This window comes from Haliotis asinina, chromosome 16, assembly GCF_037392515.1.
Source record: "Haliotis asinina isolate JCU_RB_2024 chromosome 16, JCU_Hal_asi_v2, whole genome shotgun sequence".
Classification (NCBI taxonomy): Eukaryota; Metazoa; Mollusca; class Gastropoda; order Lepetellida; family Haliotidae; genus Haliotis; species Haliotis asinina.
The window spans coordinates 33780023-33797271 of record NC_090295.1 but is presented as its reverse complement, the minus strand read 5'-3'; the positions used below and the strand labels follow the sequence as shown (position 1 = coordinate 33797271).

At 40.6% G+C, this 17249-nt stretch overlaps 1 protein-coding gene across 2 annotated transcripts in view; it reads right to left on the bottom strand.

Moving 5' to 3' along the window:
* The window catches only part of LOC137268196 (neuropeptide Y receptor type 5-like), a 128273-nt gene extending 115447 nt beyond the window's left edge, over window positions 1-12826 (bottom strand). Inside the window, exon 1 of one of the 2 annotated variants that reach the window (XM_067802729.1) lies at window positions 12656-12826. The gene's annotated coding sequence lies outside the window, so the exon portion shown is untranslated. The remainder of the gene's footprint in view (window positions 1-12655) is intronic. The other variant, XM_067802730.1, reaches the window with a different exon arrangement.
* Window positions 12827-17249: the final 4423 nt, after the last annotated feature.

Sequence of the window (17249 nt, the reverse complement as noted above, 5' to 3'; positions counted from 1 at the left end):
TTGGCGTGACGATCCCACGCTTTAACCGTAAGGTTACCCCAAAGGCCCAAACCTCAAATTGAAATCTTTTCCAGAATCCAACATTTATCATTAGAGTACGAAAATATGCACCTCGTATGCGTAACCTCGATTAACCTTAAACATGAATTATACACAACCGATCCAGCAATTACATTCGCCGTTTGAGCTCGAGTGCTTAGGCAGTGGTTTCGGATCAATGGAGAGTAGGTTTTGTCGCTGACCGTGGACACTCTGAACGGAGTCAGTCATGAAACAGTTTTTGTTTGTTGGAGTTTACCCTAAAGTCGCATGGCCCACTAACTGAAAGATTACACGTAGTGACCATCGCCCTTCTGTCAGCTTCCACAATGCCAACAGCACGCTGGAGACTGGGCGCAGTCAGTTCATTCACAAACAATGAATGAATTCAAGTCAGCTATAACTGTATGGCAAACAGAATCAATAACACTGACAGAAACATTGTTCCATGGAGTTATACAGTCCTTGAAGGAGTCAAAGGCAGACATCACACATTATGGGCGTGTGAGGTTCTGTTGTATAATGCACGCCGCCAGTCAAGTTTGTTTTGCAGGAATAAATGTTTTACCAAACTGCGCTTATCGTCACCACATATCTTTATTTTAACATTCGGCTTCAAGAGTATTATCATGAAGGTGTATATTTAATTGACATTACAATTAATCATGATTAGTATGGTGTATTTATTATCAATTATTGCCAATTGACCAAAGCACATACAATTTTCCAATTTGTATGGAATATATAATATTGAATTTGCCATGTGTCTTCTCTTATTCACTTATCCGATCTTCCCGTTTCTACACTTTTAAACACGGGCGTACACAGAAACAAAAGTATATATCTAACTGTACAGGTGTTAATGTTATCAGAGAATTAAGACATTGAAAACGGTTAATATCGCCAATATTATACAGCTGTTAAAGGTTAACATGACAGTTAAACAAAATGTAGAAACAGGATGCAGGATGATATACTACTCCTCATTAGTAATTTCAAACCAACTCACCCGTGAAGATCCAGGTCAGAATTAGTCTTCAGTATCCCATGCTTGTCGTAAGAGGCGACCAGCGGGATTGGGGTGTCAGACTCGCTGATGTGGTTGACACATGTCATCGTATTGCGTAGAACGAGGCTCATGCTATTAATCACATTGTCTGGTTCAGGCTCTACTACTTACAGCCCTGGAATATTGCTGAGTACAGCGTTAACAACCAGTCAACCAACCAACCAACAAACCAACAAACCAAATCAAACCACCGTGTTCTGTCAGTAACATGCAAAATAGAGCTGCTGATGGAGAAAGCAAGAGGTTTGCTTCATCCAGCTAATGGAGAACGGACATGTACCGACATCTTAATGAAGGTTTGGGCGCTAACAGCAGATAAACGGTCGACATGTTCGGCGGCCGATAAGCGATTTAACCGTCTGACGCTACTGTGATAAAATCCAACAGACCGTTGGCTCTGTTATGAAACGTGCTAACATCGCACTTCGATAATGCTAGTATTATGCAGCATTTGCAGCAGCATTCTGGTGCACGCCAGGGTCATCGTCAAGCACCTGCGCAAGAAGCTCGTCATGCCAGCTGGAGTAATATTCCCCAAACATGACCCGTACTATCATTTCGCCATCGGTGTGAACAGGCAATACTTGACACTGCTTAAGCTTACAGTGGAAAGTGAATTCTCATGACCGTGACCCATTTTATGTTCAATCTAATATCTAAATCTGGGACACGTGTTCCTTGTTTTGATGCGTAGAGTGTATTTTCCCACAAGTCCAACAAGTATGTAATCCCTCACGCTATGGGAGTCTTAAAATTCACAAACTTATATTTTTGTAGTGTTGGGGGTAAAGTTAATCAGATGGACAAATTCGCCATGAAATTGCGTCTCTTGGGAATACTGCATAGGATTCAATCTCCGATTCGCTCTGAGATATTTCTAAGTTTAAATGCACGGTCACCATAGCTCTTATCAACGTGTTGAAACCCTAAACTCATGACTTTAGACCCGTTCATATATGGCGGGTTTTTTCGGAGTTGGGGGTGGGTGATGATGAAATTAAATAGGGCGGGAGAGGAAGGGGGCGGGGGGTGGCCATCTCTTTCATACGTCTAAGCAGGGAGTCAGCAACTTGAGGGACGTGGATATTAAAACGTTATATGCAGATTTACATTGTGCATGCTTGTTACTCAATAAAAATCCACATCACTCCCTGCCCCATCTCCCCACACCCCCGTCCTCAACCCTCCTCCTAGCCAATAGCCATAAATCATGAACGGTCTCTTATGTCTCTACTGGCACAACACGCCGATGCGCCACCAGATAACCGGAATACTGTTAAAATCAGCGGAAAATCAAATCCACCTGTACGGTCACCGTATACATTTACAGACATAAACTAAGCTGACTAGAAATGAAAGTAATCAGAAAAAAATATATACTTTCCAAACTTGGAAACAATTTTCACCAACATGTAAAACACTTTGCAGGGCCACAAATGTGATGAATTTGCATAAACAAAAGATAGACAATCTGATAAAGAATTTGCTTCTAGTGCCGCGATATTTGTTTCTGAAAGAGTTTGCCGTCGTGGATATTTCCCCTGGGATCTTACTGTAAAAAGCAACAAACACGTTGTTGATACTGAGATCCAGTTCATAGAACATATGTGTGCGTTTATATGACGTCACAACGGTCAACTGTCACTGAAAAACGCGCATGTTATATATATGCAACCTATGGCTTTCCTGTACTCGGGTATAAACAACCAAGGGGGAAATGATTATGTGATGAATAATTAGGAGCTAAACATCATGTATTGACCAATCTCCGGGTGTTATTGAGTATTTGAAGAACTGGAATACATTTGGAACCGACGACGCCAGCCGAAGGTTTCAAATGAAATATTCCCGTGCTTCAAATGCTCACTAACCCCTGGAAAATGGCCAATACATGATGGTTATCGACATTGTAAACAAAGTACACCAAAGGGTTTTATTGTCTGCACTCATTTACATCTAGTACGGCTACAGCAGTGAAGTGTCATCAGCTAACCGTTTCAGCTGGTTCCCTTGGTAGCATTTGGAGATGCTTATTTGTGACGTCATTCTAACTTTACGTCACAGTATGATTTGAATGACGTCACCACTGTTAATGACACAACAAAAGAATTGTTTGCGATGTTTTTACGTGTCAATACGCAGTGAATAGTCCTGCAGTTACCGGGAATCTTCTTGCAGTTTCCGGGATTCTAATACCATTTGATCACGTTTTTCAACCAATCAGATTGCAGAACACAGTGACTTTTGGTTTACAATGTAAGTGGTGATGCATGGCACCAATACCAGGATCATTCTTAACTCCATTTGTAACCCCATTAATCGGAGTCAGTCTCGCTTAGCACAACTGATGCAGTATTTATTTGCGAACACACAATCACAAACTTTCCACCACAGAAAAATCAATATTTATTATACTGGATTTGAATTTGTGTTGGTTTCAGTGACGTTAAGTGTTTATTTAAAATGGAAGAAATACTGACACAAGTACAAGATTCGGTCATGTATAATTCATGTTTGAGGTGAATCGAGGTTACGCATACGAGGTGCATGTATTCGTACTCTTATAATAATTGTTGGTTTCTGGATAAGACTTCAGTTTAAAGCGTGGGATCGTCACGCCGAAGACCCGGGTTCGAATCGCTACGTGTGTTCAATGCGTGAGGTCTGTTTCTGGTGTCCCATATCGATGATGGATACCACATGGAAACAAGGCTAATGGTCCCTGGTCCCAGTTCACTTTGGTGTTCCTAGATAGGCGTGGTTGTGTCTTGCAATGTCGAAATGAAGATCAAACCACAGACGACCTGATGGCTCATGACAAGTTTGGGGTTGAACTGTAAAGGCGTGGGGTTGCATCGCTTACACTGGACGAACCCACTTTACAGTGAGCAAGGACGGTGGGGTAGTCAAAAGGTCAACTCTTCGGCTCGTCACGTCGGAGGCCCGGGATCAGTTCCCCACGTGGGCTTGACGTGAGAAGTCCATATGGTGTCCCCCGTTGCGATATTGCTGGAACATTGTTAAAGCGGTGAAAAAATAACTTACTCATTCAATCTTACGATTGCGATTCCATACTACGTTTTCTATAACATGCCACGCAAGAGGCTTTGTTTGCTTGTATCATGTGGACTCGGGATCTGGATATATTTTAAACTTTAGTGACGTAACTTCCCAGATATGTTATAAAATCTGTAACACAAAGGTTAAAATACTTGCAACTCTGGTCTGCCTCGCTAACTCTATCACCCTAGACCTCATTATATAGCGCTTTTAAATCCGATCTTTTAGCAGAACATTATCTCTTTGATGTTAACATTACAAGATTAGGACAGCAAGTGCACGATTACGATGTATATCCGGTCAATTAAATATTGAAAAAGCAGAAATAATGTTCCACAATAACGTGTATGTTACGTGATTTTCATAACTTGAGATTGGTATATATCCCTCCATTTCACCGCATCAGTTATTGTGAATGTAAATTAAAGTTACTGTTGAAAGCAGCAAATCTACAAACTGTTAAAATCTGTCAACACACATCAATCATGGATTCAAGAATAGAGAATGTGTTTTAAATATTATGTGACTGTACACACTTGTAATGTTCTACAGCATGTGGCTTCCTCAGTACCCTGAATAGAAGAAATTGAAGAGGGTTTGTGTGGACACGTCGAGCGAACTGTAAATATCTCATATCAAAGGTGCACAAAACTATACCAATGCGGATGTTATGGAGTAAAACGAAGACATCTCTTGAATAATATAAATATGAATATAAATAGAAAGTACCCGAGCGATGAACTTGAGACTCGAACCAAATTAGGAATCGAACTGGACCGTCAGACTAACGCTTTAACCATTAGACTACCATGTCAAGATTATGAAGGACTTTCCCAGTTCTGTTTTCATTGTTGTTTGAATCAAGATGAAAACCCCTTTCGTGATTTAGTTTTTATTCAGACTGGGTGTCGACCAAACCAAATACCGCGAACCAAAAGAATACGCCGTTAAGTGGATCAGTGTCAGGGTCTTCAGCGACGGAAGTCATCGATTAATAACAATGATCAATCGGTTGTGTTATACTAATGATCGATCTGCAGCGTGTGAGTAACGCTAATGGTAACTACAATATACAGCCACAGACGACGTTGTCAACGTTTTGCGCACTGGTATCAGATGATAATCATCATATAGCACAGACGGTCAATCCATCAAAGAGAACTGGATGATGTTATCATCGAACCACCTTTTTCGTTTCTGTCAGTGATATTGATGTAATGAGTACCGAGTGGTTCCAAGGACGGTACTTATGCTTCAGGTTGTGTGTTCTCAAGATGAGGAGATCTAGAGTATCACATGAATCAGATCAAGCCTTACACAACAGCATCAATCCGATATGTACAAACGTAAGCATTATAGTTTTAATGGTACGAAACGTGTCTGTTAATGTGTCTCCCGAGGTTGACTGACAATAGTCTTTTGTGGGTGAATACCGTTATACTCCTGAGACAGCGTTCCTCGCGTCATCACCATTCTTTAGCCAGCTGTCACAAGTGCTTATGATTATTTGATTTGGGTTGTAATTTCTTATGATTATTGCAACGGGTTTCGCCTCTACAAACTCAGTTACATACTCATGCATCTTAATCCATATTATATTATATATATCCTGAAAACTGAGATGTGTCACTCATCATAGCGCGAATCTGAAAACATATATGACAAAGAGATCGTGAAAATGCATTGATTCTAGAGAGGAAACTGTGAGTGAGTTTAGCTTTACGCCGCATTTAGCAATATTCCGGCAATATCAGGACGGGGGATTCGAACCTACACCACTAGTTAGTAAGCCGACTAACACGCACTAACTTTATACAGAGAAAGTGTAATTCTAAATATAACACGTTACACTTGATCACTTTCTAAATAATATTTCATAACAAATACGACGTATCCTTAAATGTTTTCTATTGTTGTTTCATATCACGCTTAGCAATGTTTCAGCTACAACCGATCCATATCCATATTCCATGGATTGCTATGGATTGTCTTATCACAGACTAGTGACTTACATCATGAGTATCGACATACAACTCATATACAATCCCGTTAGTGGCAACCTACAAGCATGCATGTGAGTTACTGAAGAATTTACTAATACGTTCTTAATATGAGCATAGTACGTGTATTGTGTATCAATGTGATTCCAATTGAAGACGGTTTATTTTATAACGCAAATGAGTATTGATAGGTATGATGTACATGTCTGAGATAAACACCGCGTGGGAGAAATGTCCTGATTTGACATATCTGTCGCAGAAATTGATGCTTGTCGGTATTTTGTTTTGTAAGCATATTCCCGTATCGCATTATCTGCCTGCATTTGAAAGATATTAGTGTTTGTTGCGTAGATAAACCATGGTCAGTATACGCCCTCTTTTCCGCGAGCACCCTGTGCCATCACTATTTAATAGTGACCCGGGACGGTTTTGCAGCTGTGTGGTTAAAGCGTTCGCTCGTCATGCCCAAGTTCCGGGTTCGATCCCCGACATCATATTGCTGGAATTCGTTAAAAGCGGCGTAAAAGTTAACTGACTCAGTAATAGTGACCAATGAAGTCATAATTCAGAATTAAAAATTGCAGAACCTGATCCGCATTCGGAAGAAATTCCTAGAAAAAGTGGACAGTGTTTACCGTTCCCAATTCATCGCTTAACCCCTGTGAATGTTCGAGCTTCATGCTGTCTCAGTACTCTAGAATCCTTGCTGCAGGTGCTGACTAAGATTAGGATTACAGTAATACATGGCTGGTGGGGAAGTGAGCGTGATTCTGCGTCGATTTCAGCAACATTATATCAGTACCACGGGGAAGGGAATTCAGACTGTATCCATGTCCTTGGCGGAACCAGTGAAGACCTTGTCCACTAGGTTACCCCGCCGCCCCACCGCCCCACCGCCCCACCGCCCAGCAGCCCAGAAATGGTCGGTCAAGTATTTAATCACTATTTCAGTGGCACAAAGATGACATACCAAGAATGTAACTTAAACTTTTGTGGCATCTGGCATTATTTATGTTACCTGGGTTACCGGTAAAACCAAACTGTGTGCAGAGCACGTATTAGGAAAACGTAAATTATTCATGATTTGTGATCTATTGTTGCCGTGCAGTTGGTCGGTAAATTTGTATATGAGAACGGCAAATGCAACCCAATACCAAATTCAATTCAATTTTCTCCACATTATCAAAGTCGCTCTTAAACAATTCATCGTTTACCATGTTGATTACACTCATAATGGTAAGGATGATAATTGCTTCTTTAGATGTACCACAGAAATGAGACCGCAGGTGGATCCACGTGTATCATTTCTCAACACTGTTTTCAAATGGGAAAAAGGCACGCTATATCGCACTCCAAAAGACCACTAAATTTTGCTAATAACATCACGGAATCGGTGATATGCTTGATTGCAAACAGTATCATATAACCGGCTCCATTCTGTCTCGAATCCACCAATGGTTAATACAACGATCTTGTGTTTGTCTTTCCACATAGAGTACAGAAAGCTCAATGACCGTCTCAGAACTACCAGCAAAGACGCCATAAATATTCATATCAACTGTAGACAGAATCATTGTCCATTCTTTGCAGAAAGGTTATGACACTGAAATACAAAGTGCAAGCTTGTCTTTGATGTTATAAAAGCCGCCTGCAAGTGAGCCCGTAAATATTATCTTATTGTTGAGATTTACAAGACATTTACAGACAATGAGACGACTATATTGGGCTTTGGTTTGAGGCTAGTCCTCCACGATAAAGATTGGAATTTGATAGCAGTCCGTGAGGATGTAGGCCAAAGTAAAGTCTTCACCGTAGGAGAACTAATCGTATTGAAGGATAGTACGGATGAGTGTGCATGAGAGATTACCTTACGGTTGTTCCGTGAGCAGTTGCACCCGAATGCAAGCCATGAACATAGCGGACCAATCAGACAATTTACATTTCATGAATTGCAAAGATGGTAATTGTATTTTCGAATAATTCATTTCAATTTTTTGTGCATCTGATGCGTATATGATATCACTTGAGAAACTATCGTTGGATTTGCGTTCTGTCTTTGAAACGGATTACTGGTCTCCTACAAATATTTCCGCTCAAATCACACGAACAAAATGGTCTATGAAGGTACAAAAAGTGTGCGTTGGAGCTTCGAATTTCGATGCATATCAAACAGAATGCTTGAATGTGTGTAGACCGTTTTTTGTTGGAGAACCTAGACTGCTCAGTCGCTTGGGACTATTAACATTAATGTTTTGGGTGCATTCAGTACTACTACTCATGTTTGACATCTTGACACACTGTAGATGAGAATTGATTATTTACACCATAATATGAGGATTTTTAATGTTTCGTGTGAAAATGTATGTATGTATGTATGTATGTATGTATGTATGTATGTATGTATGTATGTATGTATGTATGTATGTATGTATGTATGTATGTATGTATGTATGTATGTATGTATGTATGTATGCGTGTGTGTGTGTGTATGTATGTATGTATGTATGTGTGTGTGTATGTATGTGTGTATGTATGTATGTGTGTCTGTGTATGTATGTATGTATGTATGTATGTATGTGTGTGTGTGTGTGTGTGTGTGTGTGTGTGTATGTATGTATGTATGTATGTGTCTAGGTAATTGAGTATGTGAATGCATAGTTGGATACATGATTTATATGCATCACCATTGCATCCAGTTTCGTAGATGTTGTGTGTATTCGTAGAGCAACAAAAGCTTCTTCCTCCTGTTATGCATACTGTCCTTCTGACAAGAAAAAGCGCTTTAGGTAACCATTCACAAACAGATCACAAACAGAGGTTCCAATACGTCCAGAAAAACAAACAGGTATTTCTCTCTACTTATAATGTGTTTGTCGTGACTCTGCCTGAAGATCCTATTAGAAGTTGCTGAGTTCCGCCACGATAAATCGTTATAACACCGCAACAGAAGGACATTACTCCCTTCGGCCTATCTGCTAATACACCGTCCATAAATATTGGTATAACAATTCCCCCTTGTCTCGGCAATGCTGGCATGAAAGACTGCATGCCTGCTTAGTTATTTCCGACGGACACAGCCAAGGCATGCTTTGACATAGCCATTTCCAATATTTACGAGCATTGTGGTGAAATAGTGTTAGACCATTATGGACGGTTAGCGTACACGCAAAGCCTAGAATATGTGGATCGCTGTTGAGCGTCTGCGGGCAGTTGCTGTCTTTTTGTTATTTTTCTTATTTAATACGTCCCTTAGTGCACTTTGAGACGGGCTCATGGATATCATGGTATTTATTGCAATATCGCTTTAAAACCACATTCCGGGTTACATCACAACTGTGCTTCAAAAACATGTCACTTACGAACACAGAAACATATCGGCAATTGTTCATGACAAATGACAGGAGGGAACTAACCATGCAAGGGCACAGATTATTGAAAGGGAACGTATAGCAAACAAAACCTAACTTAGTTAAACTCAAACACACTGCAAAACTGCAATTGCTGTCTTCACTGTACTATTACAAACATACTGCATCATAATCTTATTTGTAAAATTACTCGTCATGGTCCTCATACTATGTGACAAAAAGCAATGCACAAACATGTATCTATGATACTATCGAAATCGTACACTGGATTTCTTCTGATGGTAACCTCTCTCTGTTCCATGCAATGTATTTAAACAAATCTATACCAACATGCTTGAGATGTTGCCTGTATAACCATGTTCCTCAGCGAGGTGCCTCAGGATACTTTTGTTTCAAAAAGCCGGAATGTGTAAGTGGAATTAAGTGTTCCATTATCCACAATGACGTACATCCTCTACCACTTTTTGTTTTGCATCACTAGCTGAAATCAGCATTATTGTTCAACTTTGGGGATCGTAAAAGCTTTCTATTGAATTAACCGTTGGAATCAAGTCGATAACTGACGATTCTGTTCGGAATTATCATATGAATTGACTTTCGATCTCAAACCTGCTTTAATTGACTTCCTTCACAGTCCATTGTTCCTTAACATAAAAGAAAAATGTCTCTACTCGAAACGTTTTCTGAAAGTCTTATGACAGTCCATTATTTCCATATACAAGAATGAATGGTGCTGCCATCGATCCCTCTCCGAAGATTACATTGTTGTTGTTCGTGTCAAGCTTTAAGTCATTCAAATGCGAATGTATTTACAAAATATTCCCATCCTATTTTTCGCCCACGACAGAAAATAACAAAGGGAAGATGCAATAAGTAAATCAATGAGAAACACAAGATCGCTTCCTATAGGGCTAGTCTGTGCCTCCTGGAAATAGATTTGTTCTCTATTTATTATTCATATATAACTACCGGAACTATTTCTGAAATAACGTGTATAAGTCATATTTATGTGGATACTCGTTTGGTACGCTGCTGAGGCAGGGAAGATCGGACAGACGAATTTAAAATGCAAAGACAAAATGGCTGACTTATCACCACAATACCATTTGCCTCTCACATCGCCACGCTAACTGATGTCAAGATTCTGGTTCGAGGACAAGACTCAATTTATCATTACTCTATTGCCTTTACTATAAGTGTTTTAGATGACGTTATCATGGTTTGCAAATTATATGTGTTTGTTTGATCGTTGGAGCTGACCCGATCTGTATTTTATGAGTGTCTGTGGCATTCAGCATGTTAATTGTATCAAGCCATACGAATAGAAAACATGTTGTTGGACAGAATAATACATTGTCCTGTCTAATGCAAATTTTGTATTTTTAGAATCTGACAATCAAAGAATGCCAAAGACAAATATCGATAGTTCCAGGTTAAAGTGTTTACCATATCAGGAGAATATACAAAGAATCTGCCACATGCTCTGTAATGTATTTGAAATAACGACAAAATGTCAGTTTGCTGAATGTTAATAATACATTATGTTTTATTATGCAGATGTATTTATTCATAAGCCCCACATAAACTTGATCGGTTGACCTAACAAATGTGTATCGAATATTATCATCAGAAAAAGAAGGTACCAGTGTGTTACGTTACTGTATTATAAAATACATACAACGAAAGACAAACGTGTATGTTGCTCTACTGTATGCCGAATGTTTTACAGTCAGCAGACGACAAACGTATATCTTGTTATACTGTATGCCGGATGTGTTACAATCAACAGAAAACAAACGTGTATGTTGCTGTACTGTATGCCGGATTTGTTACAATCAACAGGAGACAAATGTGTATGTTGCCATACTGTATGCAGGATGTGTTCCAGTCAACAGAAGACAAACGTGTAGGTTTTGTGACAATGGACCGAATAAAAACACAGTCAACATAGGACAAAACTTATGTTGTGTTGTCACTTGCCGGATATCGATACAGACGACAAAGGTTATGTTGCTTCTCGACAGGCCATATATCATTATGATCCACGCCATGGAAAATATGTGTGTTAAGTAGCTATAGGTCTGATACCAACATTGCGTAAGTAGCGTTGTTGTCGGATATCACAATGATAAACACCGGACACATATTTATGTTGCCCCGGAGAGGTCAGATATCAAGACATTCGACACCTGAATAATGTTTGTAGGCGGGTAGCAATACAAGCGTCAAAAGACAAATTTTCATGTCACGTCAGAAATCCAGAATAAAAATGCAGTCAACACAAGTCAAATATCCATGCACAGTAGGCCGGGTGTCTATACAATCAACACAAGGCAAACGTGTATGTTACGTCATACCAGTCCGGATAACCAAACAATCGATCCGAGTGAGTTAGTGAGTATGGTTTTACAAGGCTTTTAGTAATATTCTACCAATATTACAGCGGGGGCACCCGATATAGGCTTCACGCATTGTCCCCTATGATTGGAGTCGAACCCGAGTTGACGAGCTAACGCTTTAACCACTGGGCTACCCCATCACCGCCGGCCCACATTACAGATACAATAGGCATATGTTCGTCCTGCCCCATGCATAGCTTTACAGCCTAAATACAACGCAGCTGCTTGTTCAAGCGTAAACAGAACAACACGGTTTGTCCGTTATACTCAGCACAAAACACAACAGTTTCTCTGCTACAGTGCAGTGATCTGATTGTCCGTCCGTTCAATATAGCACAACTGTTTGTTCAAAATAGTCAGCACAGAATACATCGATTTGAGGTGTATACCAAATGATGACACTATACTCCTTACACTCATGCGTTGGTGAAAAGGGACATAGAATTCAACCGTCGCCAAACAGATAAAAAGTCCAGATCAACTGAAAACCTCCTTTCGCTAGATTAACAAATTTCATTTATATGATAAATAGTTAGATGCCATCCTAAACAAATACCACCGCGTAACAACAACAACAAAGTTGTCCATTACGGCTATCACACCAAGACCCAATATGCCAATAGTAAAAACGCACACGAAGTCAGATGGTTGATTAACTAAAGGCTAAACATGTTATCAATAGCAGAATTCCCACACACGGACGAATTCTCGCAGACTTACCGTACAGCATTAACGAAGTTCCTGGAAGTTTGTTCTCTAGGAGACTGAGTACGATCCTCTGGATACTACTGCACGTTCGTCTCTGTTGCTGGGAAGGAAGTCGTCACCAGGTGCCGCTGTGCGAATCATTGATCTGGGAAGCTGTTATATGTAGCTTCGTATCTTCGTTGTGCCGAGCCGGTCTCAGACCAACCAATAGCTGAGTCCAAGTGGCAGTGTCACCAATATGGATTTGGTATCGGTGTTGGTTCTCACGGAGTTCAAGGAACTGTTGTCTGTAATTTAACGCGCTCGTGGACACTGCCTCTGGTCTGGATGGGTGTTGTGATGCGGCACCCAAGAAAGCTTTGCTTGTCACGTGTGCTTCTCAAGAACGCTCATCTGTCAAGTCAGATTGGGAGATGCCACATGTTGATAGCATCAGAGAGTGTGGAAGTGAGTGAGTTTGACCCTGATACAGACTGGAAAAAGAGTATTTCTGTCTAACGACAACAAACATTCTTTCGTGGTACCAAATAGTGGTATGCCTCATGATGTATTTATTGTTCAGATGTGAATGAATCAGTGGAAGGGATGAAGTCAACGTATAATGTGTGTACTTGCGTGTGTACGTGCGTGGGCGTGCGGGCGCGCGGGCGCGCGGGCGCGCGGGCGTGTTTATGTGTAGGGTGGGAAAGCCAAATTCTTCTCACACGCGTCACCTGTCAGCTTATCAGTTGTCTGTTTCTCCCTTTTGTGGTCTTATTATTTGCAAACGCAATGTTGTTTCAAGATACTCGACCAACCTATGCTGTTTTACATATGATTTACTGACGTTTTTTCGACAAAGTACATAACGATAAAATACGGTAGAAAGGGCTAACGAACTGTCGTACCTACGTCAACATAACCTATGGTTAATGTAATATAACATTAATATTCCATTGATTTTTTTTATTTGCATCCACTATTCAATTCCGCTGCACTTGTTTTCATAAATATCGAAAAAAAATAATTGGACAGAAAACATCTGCTGAATCTTTGATATAATTGATTGGTTGATGTTTATAAATGCACATTGATTTTGACGGTTACTGACTTTTTACTAATTAGTCTGCTTCCAGGTTTCAATCTCGCCACCACATCAGTTAAAATACTTCATTGATCGAATAAACACAACAGCTGTGCAGGACCCAGGGTTTGTAGGGATGTCAATCAAGTCGAACCTACGGGTGAATGGATCATCGAAACAATAGAGTGTGACACGGACAGGCATGCTTACATGGTGGTCATTAGAGTGTTCGCTTCAACTTAGAATGCACCTCCATTCCTTGTCGCGTATAGGATGCTTAGAGATCATACATCAGGCCCCCCTAAGTAACTGAAGGAACTACAGCAAATTTGAAGGAATTGCATCTCAAATGTAAACAAACGCAGCCCACTCGCGAAACAATTGCAGCGATATCGGTAGTTTAGCGGTAATAACAGAAACACATCGGCCCTATCGGAAGCAATGTCGGTAATACTGGAAACACGATCGGCCATCTTCGGAGATTTTTCGGTCGCGAGCGGAAACTCACGCAGCAAAACATGGCGTCGTTGGAAGAAGCACCCGTCTCGGTGAGATTTGTTTTTAGTTCCTAGTATTACATTTTCATAATTATCCATCTTTGACCACCCGCGTTGAATGCGTTTAGGTATGAGGTGTTGTCGGGGCAATAGCTTATGTTTTTAGGAAAAGATTGTCACTGCAGAAGAGTGTCACAAGTCATGCCCCTGGAGATTGTTTACATCTGAACATCGAAGTCGTGCCGATGATTACGAACATCATGAACGTGCGCCATGAAGAAGTTTATGAGCCATAATTTTTCTTGCTACGAAGTGCAATTGACAAATTTAAACACATTTTACAAAAAAATGATGTTATATCTGGCGCACGTTCGTAATCATCGGCACGACTTCGATGTTCAGATGTAAACAAACTACAGGGGCATGACTTGTGACTATCTTTTCCTAAAAACATAAGCTTTTGCCCCGACAACACCTCATACCTAAACGCATTCAACACGGGTGGTCAAAGATGGATAAGTATAAAAATGTAATAGTAGAAACTAAAAACAAATCTCACCGAGACGGGTGCTTCTTCCAACGACGCCATGTTTTGCTGCGTGAGTTTCCGCTCGCGACCGAAAAATCTCCGAAGATGGCCGATCGTGTTTCCAGTATTACCGACATTGCTTCCGATAGGGCCGATGTATTTCTGTTATTACCGCTAAATTACCGATATCGCTGCAATTGTTTCGCGAGTGGGCTGCGTTTGTTTACATTTGAGATGCAATTCCTTCAAATTTGCTGTAGTTCCTTCAATTACTTAGGGGGGCCTGATACATAGGACATAGGTGGCCGAGCTGTGCATGTGTAGATATGCCTCTGTTGGGCACCCCAGAAACTCGAGGCTCTGTTTCTAGATTTGATAGCACTATGCCTTGTCGATATCATCCAGCTGATTAAAAAGTAAGATCCCATGTCACTTCGGGTTTTCTTACCACAGTACGTTGACCCGCCACCGTGTAACCAGAAAGACGTATTGTTCACGGCGGCGTGAAACCCAGTTCACTCACTCACTCAGCTGGCATATGAATTTCAGAATATCGTGTACTGGAGACGGTTCATTTACTCTATGTTTGCTTTTGTTTTCGTTCTGTGCACATTCTATTAAAGTCCTGCTACTGGCGATAGCAACGAGTGCCATTAACATACACATACGCGGAGGGGAATAAATATTTACAGTTATTAGTCTGTTAAGGTTGTGAGGAAACAACGTTTTCTTTAAACTGCAGGGTCATGTCAGTGTCAGATAACTCCATGTGAACCTGTATCGCCAACATGACATGAAGATGTTATCAGTTGATGAAGATTTGTTTACAGTGTGTATTTGTCTGCTATTGATCATCCCAGTTTTGCGAATGGTTCAGTCAGAAAGCGCTATTTACATGTGCAAACAGTAAGTTAAGAATGTATATATTGTAATGATATTTAAGTGATCAACAGCATGAGTATCGATCGATGTAACTAGGATACGACGACAGGTGTCAACCAGGTCAGCGAGCCTGACCAGCTGATCACATTAGTCGCCTCTTACGGCAAGCATGGGTTTACTGAAGACCAATTCGGACCCGGATGATCACGGGCTATGTAGCCTTGAAGCGCTTTGATGCATGATATCAGCTAGCTATAGTAGGGAACAGAAATAGAGTTTCAACTAGCCTGTCACAGGAATCTTTGTCAAGATTATGACAACCCATTATTACAAACCAAACAGTTTAAGAAAAAATTGTTGAAAACGGCCCTACCACTCATCAATAATAATGCACACGTGAATGGCGTTTTTCTTTATTTGGAGCTGATGAATAACACAGGTTTGCGGCGAGGCTGTGAACATTGCCCAGAGAATGATGCCCGAGGTTAGACATCGTCTAATGTCAGAGACAGTCTCCGTAATCTCAGCAGTGTGAAATTACTACTTTACCTAGGTGGGGTAGCCTAATGATTAAAGTGTTCGCCCGTCAGGCTGAAGATCCACGTGATATTGCTAAAAGTGGCTTAAGACTGAACTCAGTCACGCATTCCTGCATCTACGGAACCTTTTCCCTGTTACGTTTACTGCAAGAGGAAGTTAATAGCTCCAGTTGCATATATGCGAAATATTTCCGATTACGAGCTGCAAGAAGACCAATTGGAAATGCCTATTTAGACGTAGAAACCATGTATTCTTGTTTTGTCTCATTGTGTGGATATCGTTTTCATGAAATGTGTCTTTACTGCATGATGTACCTGTCAAGAACCGATAGCCTGTGGTTGGGTAGACAAAACGCAGAAGCAAAAGGGCCGTGGTTCCATCCCACGATACCTGGTAAAGACAAGTGACAACAAATTATGGTTGTTCCCTTTAATCAGCGCCTTGTTTTGCAGTTGTCTGGAAGACTGGTAGTCTTGCAGTCAGTTGCTGCAGTTCCCACTGTTCACGAGGCCTCTCTTTCTGTTTCTATCTCTATCTCTCCCTCCCCCTCCCTCTCTCTAATCATGCGCGCCTTTCTCCCACACACATGTACACGCACATTGTCGTATCTGCGAACATCTTCATAACGTTCTACAGCGACAATAAACAACATTCAGGCACTACACAGACGTAGTAAAATGATATTCAGGAGGAGAAAAACTCATGTTAAGATATGATTACGTCCGTGAATCAAGCAAATAGTGGCCCATATTGCATCCATCTTTAATAACTATACTTCGAGTTTTGTTCATACGAAGTCAGTAGAATCATAAAACAAATATGTTTGAGCCTTACTAGCTAAGGCTATATTTTATAAAGGGCCTCAGTGATTATACCATCCAATCAGACAGAAGACTCGAAGAGAGGATCACTTTGCTAAATTACGTGAACTCAGTGAAATAACAATACTGACAGAATCTTCATTACCAGTCTGCGTGATTATGTCTCAGTGTAGCCGTATTTTATCTTAGCCAAACTGGAAAATCATTTCCCCCTTTATGGAACAATTTTCATCATGTGATGGTTGAAGGGTCATATTTTCAACATGGGGATAAT